This window comes from Sciurus vulgaris (assembly GCF_902686455.1).
Source record: "Sciurus vulgaris genome assembly, chromosome: 14".
NCBI classification, from domain to species: Eukaryota; Metazoa; Chordata; class Mammalia; order Rodentia; family Sciuridae; genus Sciurus; species Sciurus vulgaris.
In genome coordinates this window covers 10,039,815-10,049,669 of record NC_136475.1, presented here as the reverse complement: position 1 = coordinate 10,049,669, position 9,855 = coordinate 10,039,815, and positions in this window count along the sequence as shown.

Sequence of the window (9,855 nt, the reverse complement as noted above, 5' to 3'; positions counted from 1 at the left end):
TAAGTTCTGGAAAACTTTTCCAACTGGAAGATAAATTCCTGAGGTTGGTGTCACTAAAATAGACTAGCATGGGCTCTCTGGAGCAGTCACCTGATTAAGTGTGTCAAATGTCAGTAGAGAGCACTCTAGAGAAAGACGGCAATTTCTATCAATAGCCCAGTGACTCACGCTGGGCCTGAATTCATTCCACATCCAAAGGAAGGGCAGTGCAAAGAGCCCAGGGTACCTCGCCAAAGCAGCCTGTGGGTGTGAGCCCTGTTCTGTGAGGTTAGTGTACCCTCTGTTTCTCGAGGGCCATTGACTTATTTCTGACATTTGATAGCTTAGGTCTAGATTTTTTAAATTTTATAATTACCAAAGAGAAATAAGACAAAGCCTATTTTTAAAGATTTGACAGTCAAGTGGGGCAACTGATACAACAGGGTTGTAGGTTGTATTGAGGAGTTACGGCTTTACCCTGAAGCCTAGTAGGTATATGGTCAGATGTGCAAAGGGCACTCTAGTTGCACTGGGGAGGGTATATTCAGGGGGGCTTCAGTGTATGCAAGGTAAAGCCATTAAAGGCTGCCACAGCACCTCAGGGGAAAGAGTAGTACCCTAACTAGGTAACAGTTGCCTGATCTAGATAGTGAACTGGATAAATTAAGAAATTAGCTAACGAGTAGAACTGCCTGGACATGACATTGATTGAGCATAAGGGATAGTGAAGAGGTAGATGCCAGGCATGATATCCTGACAGCTGGGAAATGGGGAAGCAGGTTTGTGGAAGAGAAGGATTCCAGTTTAGGATGCCTGTGAAAACTTCAGAGCCAACCTATGAAATAACGGTCTTCCATTAAAAGTCATAAACCCCAATTTGTAATTTTCCATTCAATACTTGTTTTTAACTGAGCACTCACTATGTGCCAGGGATTCTGGGTGTGTCACAGAACAATGTGCAGCTGTCCCAGAAAGCTCACAGTCCTGAGGGGTCCAGGGCAAGTTTTGGGGACTCTGTAGGAAAACTATCTGCCCAAAACAAGATCCTCCTGCCTCAGCCTCCTAAGTAGCTCGGATTCCAGGCATGTGCCCCTGTGCTTTGCTAAATGATTGTCTTTAAACAATATGTCCAAATATGGTCTATATACTTCGGTTGGTTAATATTGATATTTTTAAAATTAATCTTTATGTATTTATTTTTATTTGATGCTGAAATTCTAACCCAGTGCCTCCCATGTGTGAGGCAAGCACTCTACCACTGAGCTACATCCCCAGCCCCATGATATTGCTATATTTTAAGCTGAATTTTTCCATGCTTGTTTCCCTTTGTGGAAGAAATTTAATTGCTTGTCTTTATAGTTTCCTGCAGTTTAGATTTTTTGCCAATTGCAACTCGAAAACATTTCCTATAAAAGGTAATTGTAGCCATAGGACTGGTCAAATTTGATTCCACATTTGTGTTTTGTTAAGACTAGTTCCTAGGGGGTGCTGTGTTCTTCTGTCATAAGGTCAATAACACCTGATTTTATTTCTTTGGGTGATGTTAGCAGTCACTGATGCTCATTAACTAGATCCAACAACTCATTAGAGATTGCAAGCTCATGATATTCTATCAGTCCTTCCTCAATTAGCTGAGATATTCTCAAAAGAGAAAATTTTAACTCCTCAATTACTTGGTTGATCAGTGATACAGTTCATATATATGAGAGAGGAATTTGGGGATGCAGAAAAAGAAAGATATGCTGAGTCTCAAAAAATCTCAGTCTCAACTAACCCTCAGAATTCAGGAAATACCCGTGAAATGCAAAACAAGCAACTCAAGAGCAGCCCAACCCATGTCCTTAGCCCATGTCCTTGGCCCTTGTCCTTCCCCCCAAGAAGTAACAAGAGGTGGGCAATACCCAAGCACACAGGGAAAGTAGCATGAGATTGTGGAATTCCACCCTGACCCCACCTCTAGTCCCTAGCTACTGTCCTTCCATAAATATTAACACCCCAGGACATGGGATTGCTTCTGGAGATTCTCCCTTAACGTGTGTCTGCTCACCTCAATAAATTTGTATCTCTGCCTGGTGCATTGGCACATGCCTGGAACCCGAGGGACTCAGGAGGCTGAGGGAGGAGGATTGCAAGTTTGAGTCTAACTTTGTGAGACCCTGTCTCAAAATAAAAAATAAAAGGAAATCAGGATGGATCTCAGTGGTAGAGCACCCCTTGGTTCAACCCCCAGTACCAATAAATAAATAAATAAATTAACAAGTAAATAAATAAGTAAAATCTGTCTCTGCTAAAATTCTTTTCCATCATGAGCACCAAGGACCCTGCATGTCCTGAGTGGAGGTCATCCACTTCAGGAACTCCTCCAGTGGCATAAGGGAGGCAGGGTAAATATTTAGTTCTACCCCTTATTTACCGGTTTTTAAATCATGGCATCGCAAGAGAATACGCCACGACCCTCTGTGTCCCCACATCTCCCGACCCTGACAAACTCTGGGAGAAGCTGCCCAGGAGGTCAGGAAATCACAATCCGTGATCCAGAAGCTTCTGTGTCCAGGCTGCTGCCCCAGGGAGTAGCAGTCATGCTGATTTTGCAAATGAGGCCGGGGAGGCTGGGCTCCGTTGGAATCCACCTGGCCATTTGCTGGGTTTACCATTCACACTGCAGGAGGTTGGATATGCTCAGAGGTAACTTCAAGTTTCAAGAACAGGAAGCAGATGCCTCCTGCCACCTATGAAGGTGACCTTGAAGTGGATGGCAGGCACGAGTCCAGGCCTGGTTTGTGAGCATCTCCCAAATAAATGTATTTCCTAGGAATTGACCCGAGAACTAAGAATGCACCATTTCAGACACTTTCCATTGTCTTTTTTCCTCTTCTTTTTTTTTTTTTTTTTTTCTGTTTCTCTTTTCTGTTCTTTTTTTTTTTTAAGCGTTGGAGATTTAACCCAGGGCTTCAAGCATGCTAGGCAAGCATTCTATCACTTAGCTACTCCTCAATCACCCACTCAATTTCCATTTTCTTTACATAAATTGACATGCCTCCCCCATGGATTCCTTGACAAAATGTCCCAGGCACTGTACTTGAGATAGGAATTTGGGGACTATGGAAAAGGGAGCAATATTCTGAGTCTCAAAGGAAGAGCCCGGAACCATGAAATGCAGGAATCACCCATGAATCCTAAAATGCAAAAAGCCCCTGTTAGGGTTTGGATGTGAGGTGTCCCCCAAAAGCTCACATGTGAGACAGTGCAAGAAGGTTCAGAGGAGGAATGATTGGGTTGTGAGAATCTTAACCCAATCAGTGAATTAATCCCTGATGGGATTAATTGAAGTGGTGGGTGTGGCTGGAGGAGGCGGGATTGGGGCGTGGCTTTGGGGTATATATTTTGTATCTGGAAAGTGGAGTCTCTCTGCTTCCTGATGTGAGCTGCTTCCCTCTGCCATGCTCTTCCGCCATGATGTTCTGCCTCACCTCGAGCCCTGAGGAATGGAGCTGGTCTTCTATGAGACCTCTGAAACTGTGAGCCCTCTAATAAACCTTTCCTCCTCTGTAATTTTGCTGGTCAGATCATTTAGTCACAGCAGCGAAATAGCAGACTAAAACAGCGCCCATGAACAGAAGCAACCTGCCTGTGCCCTGGGCCCATGCCCTTGCTGAAAAGATGTAACCTGGGGAAATGTGCAAGAGGTGGGAAGACTGGCATGACATTGCAGAACTCCACACTGACCCCACCTCCAGTCCATCCCCTTTCAATGTCCCTCTGTAAATATCCACACCCCACACCAATGGGTTGCTGACCCTCCCTCTGGGGATGGCGAGCATTCTCCCTTGAAGGTGTGTGCCTAGCTATACCCCCAAGGCCACTCTCTGTTGACCTTGCTCACTTTTTCGCCTGAGTATCAACTTTCCTAAACAGACCTCTGTCCATGCCTTTGACTGGTGGCTGCTGACACTCTTTCCCCTCATGTAAGTCAAGAACCTGCTGGTCCCGCAAGTCCCCCTTCTCTCCAGAAACTGCTTGGACCCTTCTTCAGCACCATCTCTTTTCCCACAACATAGCTGGTCCTGAGGAGCAGAAGGTGAAGAGCACGGGCTCCTGCTTTTGAAAACACAGAACTGATGCCGGGCTGGTAGGGACGTGCTAGAGGCGTTAAATAGAAAAAGATCGCAGGGAGCAAAGTGGAAAGGGAGGAAACAGCAGATCTATCCTAGGGTCCATGGAGGAAGCCTTCCTGGTGAGAAACAGACACAACATTTACTGAGCCTTGAACACGTGGTGGCCATTGTGCTGTGCCCCTGCAAGGACCCGATGGAGACTTTTGCACTCTGTTGTTCCTCTTCAATTGCCTTGTGGCCATTGGTCTGGACATCTGTTAGGCCACGCAGTTCAGAGGGATGGCATGTGTTTTAGTTATTTCTGTACTTTTCTAGTTCCTTTACTTAATCCAAATACCTTGGAGGTAAGAACTATTTCCTTTTACTTAAATAAAGATACTTTCTTCTCTGAATCCCCAGCACAAACATTTGGTGTCACAGGGCTCCACTCTATGTTTTGATTGTAGCCCTTGCTGCTCGGCCACTGCAACTTATTTTTACAATGGACATGTTTCTTTCTCCTCCTCTCTCCCTGAGTCTCCCCAGTCTCTCCCCCTCCCTCATCTCAGGGGAAACAGGATCACCCTTCTTCCCCATCCTAGATGGAGTTAATCTGTCTCTGAGGACACACCCGTCATAAGGGACAAAGTCATCCAGACTTTGGGGATGGCACCAGAAGCTCTCGGAAATGACTCTCTCCCAAATTAGCAAGTAAATTACAACTCCAGACAGAGAACATGTGGAATCACCTCTTTAAAAACCCCCTGTTCCTGCTGATGGGCAGAATCACAACCTCTGGGACAGGAGTCCCCTGTGCTTCTCCTTTGCTAGCAAAGTAATAATCCTTCTTTTTTCTTTTTCTCAAAACCATGTCCTCATTATTGGATTGGCATCGGTGACAAAGACCAAGCTTTTGGTAATAATAGTAGCTGGTAAAAAGCATATGGAATAAATGAAGGAGAGATGGGTGAGTATTTATAACAAGGACTCAGAGGCTGCTGTTGCTAAAAAGCACTTTCTGGACGAGGGCCTACAGATGCCTGGGTGTAACTAAAAGCACGATGAGGCTTGGCAGCTCTGCCTTCATTTTGTATCCGTCTCCTTTATTACCTGATTAGCTCTCATCCCCCTTCAAGGCTGAAGGCACCAAGATAAAGCAACTAAAGTATTTTCAAGATTTGCAGGGACACGGGACTGCCAGCTTTCACAACATCCTGTTCCAGACCTCCAGGAGGGGTCTAGAAGTCTCCAGCCATCGCCCTAACCCTGAGTCACCGTGGACTCCAGGAACAGCACAGCAGGCAGACAGATGACCCTGATGAGATTACACCCCTAAGTGGGAGCAGTGACCCTTTGACGGGAACCGGGGCTGCCTCACCCTAAGCGGGAGCGATTATTTCATGGGACCCTGATTGCTCCCTCAGGTGATCACTGCTTCCACAGAGCCACCTCACAGAACTCAGAGAATGAGGAACCAGATGACAATTTGATCAAGACGAACTCATTGTGCATTCCTTTCCTGCTGCCCTAATTCTTCTCTATGTGAACCTCAGGGTCATGTCAAACCCTGGAAGGCAGGGCTGCGGATGCCAGTCCCTGGTTTTCCTGGTGCAGCTACTCTGGTTAAAGTTCCTTTCCTGCCTTCACCACTGCTTATGTCTTTGATTGGCATCTTGGGAGGGACGGAAGATTCCAGTCCATTGAGACTAGGTGGCAGAACCTAGTCTATTTAGGGCCCTCACCCTCAAACTTGTGTAATAATCAAAAGGTTGACCCTAATAATAACAACAGTGTATTTACTGAGCACTGACTCTGCCTGGTTCTGTTCTTTCTGTTCTAATCACTTAAAATGCATGTTAACTCATTTGCTCTTCAGATGATCCTGTGAATAAGTCACAGTGAAAATTTCCCACTTGAAATCAGATGGCCAGAGATCAGGTAAGCAACACAGAAAGCCAGCACATGCAAAACTCTTTGCTCTGTGCTAAACCATGGTTCTGGGAAAATGACCAATAACAAAACAAAACAAAACAAAACACAACACCTTGGTCCCCACTCAGGATGACTGAAAAAGAGTTTGTGTCCTGTTCTTTTGTATTATGGCTTAAACATGAATTTAAGAATTTTATCCAATTTATGCCATTTGAAACTATCATTTTCTGAGCCCTGAATGCAGCAGAGACAATAGAGAGGTGGGCAGCCTGCACAGTGTCACACATGCAGGGACACCCATGGTTGCCTTTGTCCCTCCTAGTGAGTCTGTGGGGGTTCACTTCCCCTGATTGATTCTGCAGGAGCTGCTCAGAGAGGAGAGTTCCTGCCCAGGGCCTCACAGGTTGGGTAACTGGCAGAGGCAGGTGGGGCGGGTCTGAGGGTCAGCAGCTGGTCCTCTGCTGCTCAAGGCCAGGTCCCAGGAGCCCCTTCCAAGAGTGACACAAATGTTAGACCTGAGACCCTTGGATTTTCCTTGTTGGTGCTTTAAAAATACCATGCCTCTCTGCGTTTCCTTGCTTGTAGGTTCATGCTTTTGATCAACAGGTCAGTGCTGAGGAAATGGACCTGCAGGCGGCTCTGCTCCACCATTGGCCTTCACCAGTCCAGCACAGACACGCGCGGTTGGCGTGTAAGCCTTTGGGAAGCAGCGGAGAGGGAGTTCCCTGGCCAGTGGTGTGCTCCCTGGTTCTTCGTCCCCCCTCTTCCTCTTCTTCCATCACATGACTCCTTGTGCAGTTTGGTTGGCCAGGGCTTCACTGTCCACATGCACCAACACGGGACTGTCCTGATCCAGGCTGAGAAGACAGCATGTCCCTCTCTTCTAGAGCTGACGCCTGACCGGAAGGCCAACTCTTCAACCTTGAGGCAGTTCAGCTGGTCGTGCAGCGCTGTCTTCAACCAGGGCAGAGTCTCCTCCTCCCTGCACAGCAGGCTCACATGGCCCCTCGTCACACTGCCACCCTCTGTGCCACATCAGCCTAGCACTCAGTGATGACATCATGGCCGATTCCCAAAAGCAACATACTTTAAGATGGGTGACTTTTATGGCATGTGAATTTTATCTTAAAAAAGAGGCAATGTTTAGTTTAAAATTAAAGCATTTTAAAATGTACAACTTGCCATATCTGTTTTAAGGAATGGGCAAAGGATACATGTCACAAAAGGGAGAAATGTCAAAGAAAACATTCACGGTGATGATGTTGCCATTTTCGAGGATTTACACTACACCAGGCATGGTGCTGCAACTTTTTGAATGTATCAACATTCAAATCTTCACAATAACCCTGTGAGGTGGCACTGGTACTGTCCTTATTAAACAGGTGGTGGATTGAGAAACAGTTCATGCAGCCAGGACTACTATCACATTAGCCAGGATGAATGTGACAGTGCAGCCTGTAGCCTCGATCCCTTGCTTCTCAAGAAACAAGACAAATTTCTGGGACCAGTAACTACCATGTCTTTGTCTACCTGCCCAAGAAATGTCCCAGAGGGCATCTCAGTCCTAGACAAGGCAGTCGTATCTGGTTGTACCCAGAGCTGAGTTAGAAGGTGATGGGCCAAAGGAAGGTCAGAACCCCCTTCTCCCTCCTCTGTGGAGTGGAGTCTAGGAGCCCAGGAATGTCCTGGCACCTAGATGGAGACGCTGAGTCTCAGGGAGGAGAGTTGAATCTCATTTCCCAAAGACCTTCTATGGCTGTGAACTGCAATATAATTTTATTAAACAAACCAACAGAAGCTTCCTAATGCCAGCTGCAGATTTTCAATTCCTGTCTGAGAAGAAAAATGAACAGTTCCCAAGAACAGGAAGAGATTTGGGGTGAAAGAAAATGCACTGGAATTGGAACCCAATTATCAATTATGCTTCTCACCCAGGGAGTCAGAGACCTGTCTCATGCCTAGAAAGTGTCATGGTCTAATGCAGGGATGACTCAGAATTCATGGGACTCTAAGTTTCTTAGGTCTGAGTGTATTCAGTTTTGAAATCAATGTTTTGTGATACAATTCAGCTGTTCGGCCTGAGATTTCAAGAGGATGAAAGTGCTTTCTGAATCTTGCCAGATCTGCAGAACCAAAGCTCTGTAGCCAATCTCACAGATGCTCTCTCCAGAACAGCCTGTTCTTCCTGCCTTTAGACCAGCAAGGCCAGACTAGGGACCTCCCTACCTTCTGCAAGGATTTGCTTCACCAATCCTTGCTGTAAGCACAGGAAGTTAGGTGGCATTTTTATTTTCTTCTTCTTCTTTTTATTTTTTATTTTTTGCAGTGCTGGTGATTGAACCCAGGGCCTTCTGCTTGCAAGACAAGCACTCTACGAACTGAGCTATCTCCCGAGTCCAGCATTTTTATTCTTAATTAGCTTTTAGAGTGTGCTTGTAAAAGTACTGCATTGCCACTACAGGCAATAATAAGATGGTTCTAAGTTTTAGAACTAAGTTTGAGCACCTGACATCTGTTTGAACTCTACTAAGGAGTTCACTTCTATTACTTCATTTAACACTTCAACAACCCCATGAAGAAGGTACTGTGACTATTACTTCCAATTTACACGTGAAGAAGCTGACATTCAAGTAACTGGTTAAAAGTCTCCTAGTGACACAGCTGGGGAGCAAAAGCCGGTTGAACTTTAACCTCTATGCTGTGTTATTAGAATTCCAATATGTGAATCCTATAAAAGGGGACAAAAGCAGTGCTCTGGAGATTAGATGAGGTCTGGGTGATTGCCCTGAGGGGTGTGCCATGTCCAGGGAAGAGTGTTCCTTGGTGCAAAACTGTCTTGAATGTCACCGCCCTTCCTGAAGTACTGCCAAGCATGCTCTTCTTCCTCTCATCCCTGTCTCCGTTACCGCCATGAATGTCACTCAGAGTTGGTTGACACTCAGTTGAGACTCTGCATGAGCTTTCACACCCCCTCACACACCTTATTTTCTCAGATCCAGCATCACCAAGTCCAATCAGTTAAACCACTAACTAGCCACTGACTAAGCTCTGTCCCCTTCTCATTCACTGATTTGAAAATAGACTGAGCGCTAGCCATGTGCTAGGGTCTCTGTCTGGAAGAGGGTGGATGGTGGCCTTCCGGAGCTGTGCCTCCAACTTTGTCCAGGCTCTTGTCCCTCTCTCTTGGATCGTTAAAATAACACCCTTTGTACAGAGTAGAGGACACGGACACAAACCCAAATAAATACAATTTTCTCATACTAGATAAAGGTGCCAAAAATGTGCAATGGAGAAAAGATAGCCTCTTCAACAAATGGTGCTGGGAAAACTGGAAAACCATATGCAACAGAATGAGACTAAACCCCTATCTCTCACCCTGCACAAAACTCAACTCACAATGGATCAAGGACCTTGAAATCAGACCAGAGACCCTGCATCTTATAGAAGAAAAAGTAGGTCCAAATCTTCACCTTGTGGGCTTAGGACCAGACTTCCTTAACAGGACTCCCATAGCACAAGAAATAAAAGCAAGAATTAATAACTGGGATAGATTCAAACTAAATAGCTTTCTCTCAGCAAAGGAAACTATCAGCAATGTGAAGAGAGAGCCTACAGAGTGGGAGAATATCTTTGCCACTCATACTTCAGATAGAGCACTAATTTCCAGAATATATAAAGAACTCAAGAAACTCTACACCAAGAATACAAATAGTCCAATCAACAAATGGGCTAAGGATAAGAACAGATGCTTCACAGAAGAAGATCTACAAGCAATCAACAAACATATGAAAAAATGTTCACCATCTTTAATAATAAGAGAAATGCAAATCAAAACTACCCTAAGATTCAA